This window comes from Pleuronectes platessa, chromosome 7 (genome assembly GCF_947347685.1).
Source record: "Pleuronectes platessa chromosome 7, fPlePla1.1, whole genome shotgun sequence".
In the NCBI taxonomy this organism is placed as follows: Eukaryota; Metazoa; Chordata; class Actinopteri; order Pleuronectiformes; family Pleuronectidae; genus Pleuronectes; species Pleuronectes platessa.
In genome coordinates, this window is record NC_070632.1 from 29,553,846 (window position 1) to 29,560,867 (window position 7,022).

The 7,022-nt window shown below is 42.8% G+C and overlaps 1 long non-coding RNA gene across 2 annotated transcripts; it reads left to right on the forward strand.

Annotated features, from left to right (window-relative positions):
* The first annotated feature begins 3,740 nt into the window (after window positions 1–3,740).
* Window positions 3,741–6,538, forward strand: LOC128444555 (uncharacterized). Of its 2 annotated transcripts, XR_008339160.1 has the most exons (6): window positions 3,741–3,841; window positions 4,250–4,432; window positions 5,041–5,127; window positions 5,255–5,319; window positions 5,888–6,035; window positions 6,266–6,538. It is a non-coding gene; the product is annotated as an uncharacterized LOC128444555 (long non-coding RNA). The 2 variants fall into 2 exon arrangements; XR_008339161.1 differs by lacking the exon at window positions 5,255–5,319 and having other exon boundaries at window positions 6,266–6,537.
* The last annotated feature ends 484 nt before the right edge of the window (window positions 6,539–7,022 follow it).

Genomic DNA, 7,022 nt, shown 5'->3' on the forward strand with positions numbered 1-7,022 from the left:
TGTATAAGTGTCTAATTATTCCTTCTCAAATCCTGGATCAACAAACACGTTTGTCAAATCGCCGGAGGCGAGGTCAAGTTTAGTGCCTGGCGACGACACCCGTGATCTAAAGGCCCTCTTCTTCTCATTGAGAAGGGCCTTCAGGTCGCTTGTAACCCACGGCTTGTTATTTGGGTAACAGCGGACCTCTTTAGTGGGGATGGTGTTATCGATGCAGAACCCAATGTACTCAGAGACACAGTCAGTCAGGCCATCAATGTCCTCACCATGTGGCTCATACAGAGCATCCCAGTCTGTGGCCTCCAGGGCCCCACGCAGTGTTTCCATGGCCTCATGAGACCATTTCCTCACTGTCCTCACTGTGACTGGGTGCTGCTGAATCACAGGCTTGTAAGATGGTGAGAGCAGGACTAGGTTGTGGTCTGACCTGCCCAGTGGTGGCAGGGCAGTGGAGCTGTATGCATCCTTAACATTTGCATATAGGTCCAAAGTCTTATTTTCCCGGGTGGCACATTTTACAAACTGGAAGAAGGTTGGGAGTGTGGATGAGAGGGAAGCATGATTAAAGTCACCTGTGATGATGATGAAGGCCCCGGGGTGTTGTGTCTGTAATCCTGCAGTCACAGTGTGGATGACGTCACACGCTGCTTCTGCGTTCCCAGATGGAGGAATGTAAACATTGATGGCGAAAACACTGGTAAACTCCCTCGGAAAATAATATGGACGAAGTCCGACGGCGACGAGCTCGATGTCCGGGCTGCAGACACGATGTTTAACGGTGACGTGCCCGGGGTGACACCACCTGTTGTTCACGAGCACGGCGAGTCCCCCTCCTTTCTTCTTGCCGGTCGCGATGGTGTCTCTGTCGGCTCGAACCGTCTGGAAGCCAGGAATGGTGACGTTGGAGTCCGGTATCTGCTCGTGCAACCACGTTTCCGTGAGACACACAATACTGGACTCCCTGTACTCCCTCTGTGTCCTGATGAGCGCTTCCAGTTCGTCCACTTTATTTGCCAGCGACCTCACGTTTCCAGTGATTACTGCAGGGATGAAGGGCTTAAACTTCCTCTTCTCCTTCCTCCGTTTAAGCCCCGCTCTGCAGCCCCGCCGTCTCCTCTTTAGTTCCTCCGGGATGGTGGGTCTCTCTCCGGCCAAGAGGGTAGTGTGCCTCAGGGCGATCAGCTGGTCGCGGGTGTAAACAATGCCGGCGTGTGTTGCAGGCATTCTCCCAGTGATCCGAAGAGACCGAAGTGCGGTTAAAAGTTATAAAAAGTGTCCAATAAATTTCAAAAGCATCTCGTCATTGTGCGGGACGGAGATGCACAGAGCAGTGCAAAAATAAATATAAAAAACAAATCGCAAACGTTATAAAAACACAAAAAAACCGACAGTAGTACCAGGAGCTGCTACGACAGGCACCCGTTAGTACGGCGCCATGTTGCGCTGGAAGCTACTTTATCCTGTTTCTTAATTAGTTGGACAGCTTATCTTTTGTATGCAGGTTGTAACCTTAATTTAGCCTTTTGATAAACAAGCTATGCAAACCCCTTGGGTAAATTATAAATTATCTTTCTCACTAGTAATAGATTGTAAATAAGACTTAATAAGAATGTATTTTACAATACAACATTTTTGACCCATGTTGTGAATTAGAAGGGAAGTGAAAAAAACAGTTATTTGAAAAATACCTGAAATACTAAATGACGGAAATAATTTACTGCAAAGATATAAATAATAAATACTGAGTGGGGTCACTTTTGACCCATGTTGTCTTATTCAAATAATGAGTTCATTTATTTTCATTCATTTGTGTGCTGATTTAATCCTCAAATCAGAACACACTGATCACTATGTATGTATGTGAGTAGCATTAATGTTAATATTTCCTTATGGTTTTCTCCTCTTCAGGTGGAGGTCCAATCCTTGTCCGACTGGTCAGCCAGCGTCTCCTTCAGGTCTCTGCTGGTCAAACACTGCCAGGCAGAGTTCAGGAAGAACTTTGAAAGGGAGGGCATTTATCGGAAGAGTGGGTCCTGCCTGGAGCCAGTCAGGGACGTGAGGGTCATCGACCGGCTGAGGGAAGAGCAACTCAACGCAAAACCTTCCGGACGCCTCCTCAATAGCATCAAGTTTATTGGGGAGCTGTTCCTCTCAAAGGTTCTGGAGGAGAAAGCCATGTACTGCTGCATCAGGAGGCTGCTGCAGAACGGAGACGGGCCATCTCTGGAGAGCCTCTGTGAGCTCCTCCAGCTCATCCAGCAGGACCTGGAGGTGGTCACGTCTCTGGACTCCTACTATAACCAGCTGAGGTTCATCGCAGAGGAAGGGAAGAGGGCACCAAGGCTCTCCCTTTTGTTGAAGGACACAGTGGATGCACGGAAGAGGGCAGGCTCCACCCCCCACTAAGTTTTTAATGAAAACTCATGTGGGAAATACAACTTATACACTTATAAAACTTATACAGAGATATTTGTAAATGGACAGAAACCCCCCACTGCAACCCCTGCTCCTACTCTGTATAATGTACACTGGGTGACATCATGCCCTGAAAAAGTCTTTACTCTGTTAGGGGTTTATAATATGTTGTCGACTAATGAATAAAATGTTTTAAATTTTATTTGGGTGTTTTAATGTCTTGCATGCAGCTGCCCTCACATTTCAATTAAAACACATGTGGGAAATACAACTTATACATTTCCCCTTTTCCCAATAATCAATGATAAGCACAGATGACTGTGTGATGAATTTCTGGGACAACATTTGACAAAAGTACTTCCTGAACTGAACATCAAATCTAAATGAGAATTCAGTAAAAAAAAAAACAAAAAAAAAAACATGTTTGATATACAGGAGCCAATTAGACTTAATTAATGAGAAGCTTTTACAAAAGAAGGCTTGTAAGTGTTACGATGAACTAAAGTAACTTGAATGTGCTGCCATGGCAGAGCATCATTAGTTTGGTTTATGAAAAAAACTTTGAACATTAGAATAGTTAACTCCATGGACATTCTGTAACCAGGTAAAGATCTCATTAGAGTTAAATCTCTCACAAGACAGATGTGGCCAAGAAGGCAGTAACACATCGTTACAACAGACAGAATACGAGCACACATATACAGCCAACCCAGTCTCATCAGAAAATGTTCAATGGTAACGTTGGTCCACTTGGACCGACGTTACCATCTCACAATCTGGCCTCTCAGATTGTGAGATGGTAACATTTAGTCCTCCCATTGTTTTGCATTGGCGTGTTCTCACGTCACGTGACTCTCAAGCTCCCGTCTGCGGAGAGGAAAACATGGCGGAGATTCCTTGTTTTTTCAGATAAAAATATAATTTTGTAACTTAGTTTGGGCATAAAAATACATTCTGACACCATTTCTAGCGAGAAATGTGGTCTTTGCTTCCACAGTTTTCAGCCAGTTCGTGCTTATGATAAATATTTTAATAGTTATCACGCATGTTTTTATCGTTGCTATGATGGTTGCCATGGCACCACGGGCGCAGCTTGGTGTTTAAATCACAGTCCCTGCGTGGTGTCCTTCAGTGATCGTGAATGTTATTCATGTTATATAATAGTAATATTTGAGGCTAGATTACATCTCTAATGAGAAGGATCATGCGAGTCTGTTTATACCGAGGCCGGCCCGAGTGCGCGACCGGCCCGAGTCCGCGAGCCGAGCGGCCCGAGCGGCGCGAGCCGAGCGGACCGAGTGCGCGAGCGGACATGACGTGTGGCTGTCGTAAAAACCCTATTTGTAAACAACCAGCCCTTTAACTCGGGGCTGCGTCATAAACACGGCGCGCTTGGAAGACCACGATGTCATCTTCCTTCTGTCAGGTAAGTAGTTTATTGTTTTTAAAGATCGTTACGATCTAGGTTTACAGTCCGAGTGCGGAGAGAGTCCGTCAATCCACACTATGGACGCTGTTCATCAGCTAATACGCCATTGTTAGCCACATGCTTCAGGCCACGGTAGCCTGTGCTACCTGGGAGGTGAATACATGGTTGTTGAAAGCAGTTCAAGACGCTTAGCTCATCATTGAGGGACGCTACAATATAAATATAAACATGAATTTGATTTATGAATGCTTTAGATTAATAAGGAGTGTATTTGTCTACCATTACTCCACAATATCAGGTCAATTTGGTTTAATGTATAGTATGCACTATGACAATAATGTTTCCATGTTATGGAGTTGCGATTCATTTTATAAAACAATTGCTATGTTCTGTTTTTTAATCAAGGAGGATCCAAGTGAAGCTACAGGAGTTTCATTAACGTCAACAACTTGGACCAAACAGTTTGTTTTGCTTGATGAAGAGCAGGAAGGGCAGCCTGGAGAGAAAGAGAAGCCGGGTTGAGCCCACTACCATCATCCACGTACCACGAGGAAGATGAGGGAGAGAAATGATCCTACCATTAAAGAGGTACATACCAGAAAAAACATTTTATATAATTTGCCAAATATACATTTTTATTAAATCCCCAAAGTACACTTGCTGAAATACAAGTTAATATCACACTGAAAGAATTTTGATCAATCATGCTTCCCTGCTGTGATTGTTTAACTAGGAAAACAACTTTTTCCACAGGAAGGCAAGTAAATTTAAGGAATACATGTGCAAAGTTTTCCTCTGTTATGTATAATGATGACCCCCATCAAACATAATGTTAGCAATATTTACACCTTTTAATTTATACTGTTTATTTCTGTCTACATGTGTGAATTTGCCTTCATTAGTTTCAGAAAAGAGCGATGATGTATCGGTCAGTGGGCGGCAGCACGAGACTCCGCAAACTAGTCTGTAAGCAAAGCAGACGAAGGCATCGAGGTTGCGGCCTGCCATCATTGTTATTTTGCTTAAGGGACTGAATATGTTTCATGTAGAAATATTAGCATTTCCCTTATATCTACCAAAACTGCTTGTTTCACAGACTGCAGTTTTGTTTTGATCCGATGTGGTGTGCAAATACAACCGTATCTGCAATGGGTTGTGGGGCATTAACATTTGTAACTCTAATTTTGTTTTGACAGACTGTGAAAAGAACGTTGAGAACATCACCACTCTACAGGAAGACACAGTCCAGTAATGGGCGTCAGAAGTTCAGTAGTGAACGACAGGTACTGTGGAAAAATATGTGTCATTGTTGTACAATGTCCTTTGACTCTGTTTAAACAAGGTCAACACAAAAAGGTTTGATTGTAAACTGATATCGGTATGAATTCATGTTATTCTCCTCGTCAAAAGAAACAAACAATCCAAATTACCTGCAGAAAGCCCTTGATGGACGCTTCAGCTGCATCGTCAGACTGGTGAGACAGCAAGATGCCAACTTTAATGCCAATTTATTTGTGTAACATTCTGTGACCAAATGTATAGATAACTTTTTGTAGATTGTAAAAATAGATAACCCATTTATTACAAAAAAACTACACTAGAATTATCGCACTGCGTTGTATGACTCCGCTAACCAGAGCAGTGTCCGTCTACATATTTCTACATATTTTCTCTCATATAAATGACACTGTATCTCTTGACAACTGAAACCATAAGATGAGGTCAGTGTGGCCTTGACCTTTTTACTTTAAGACAAATACAAAGTTAGACAATCCGAAAACATGCAGTAATGCCCCCTGCGACTCGCTATTGCAGAGGCATTAAAACCGTAGTGTAGTAGATTGGATTTTATTGGTGTTACATTGGACATCTTGTATGGGTACACCAAAAAATATATTTGGTTTCACATTCTAGATGGCAATAAGCAGAGTCATCAACTCAGGAAAAATATTTCTGTAGAAAAGAAAGCCTTGTATGTGTGTATGTATACATACACACAAACGCACAATTGAGAGGTTTTTGTCTTTTATCATATATTCTCAGGCAGTACTGATGCATTTACTGAGAGGGGACGTGAGGGCCTACTCTGCGTGCTCAGAGTTCAAGCCCAGCAGGCTGCAGCGGGCCTGACATATTCTGGAACAGCAGCACAGTCTTTGGATGACTCCTCTGAAGATGAAAACATGGCGAGGTACTTCTCCACTGATGAAGAACTGTGAGGGCTGTGATTAGCTACACTCTCTTGCTACAAGGCTACTCATGCTACTCCCTGGCAGCCTTAGGAAGGCATTAGCTTGCTGTGTGGTAGCTGTTAGCTTCAGCATTTTTAGTTTTTAGTGGCCTGTCTGACGTTTATGTTAAAAAAAAATCAGAGGGAACCATCTTCATAATTTAACACTATGGTTTGTTTGTGTCCTTCAGTTCTTCTCAAGAGAAGCAGTACAGGTGTGCCTCAGCTCCACGGTCCCTCCTGCAGCCTCCGCTCCTGATGCTAACCTCATGTCTCCATCACACCAAGCAGCAGACCTGGATTGACAGACCTTTCTCCAGAGCTGCCCCCTCCCTCTGAAACCCCCCTCTCCAAAACACTATTTGTGTAGTTTTTAAAGTATTTTTTGCATGAGAATTGTTGATCATAACATTTCCAGCAGATGCCTTAATATAATGTTTGTGCACAATAAATGACATTGATCATAACATAATGGTATTTCCTTGCACTTCTACACCATGATATTGTCAGATAAGATGCTGATTACATTAAAGCAGTGAATGCTCTGCTTTAAGCAACATAAACACACAATGATTCAATGGATCTGAAGTAGAATGGGCACATTACATTCTGTAGAGAATGCCTCAGTTATGGAAGTCAGAAAATAACTTTCTTTATCTGAGGTTCCAGCCATTTATAGTCACAGCAAAGCACACAGGTCTGGTTGTCTAAGTGGCGCCCATATCATTGTTTAAGATGTGTAACATCAAGTTTGTGTTTCAGTGCAAAATTAGTCATTAGTCAAGAGTTCACCATCTTGTTTACACTAAAATTAGGTGACCCAGATGTTTCACAATGCAATCTGATAAGGTCTTATGAGAAACATTCTTAACATTAAAGAAATCAACACAGAGGATAGCAATATCTGTTTGACTTTAATCAGTAGCTGGTAATCGGCAGCCTGACTTA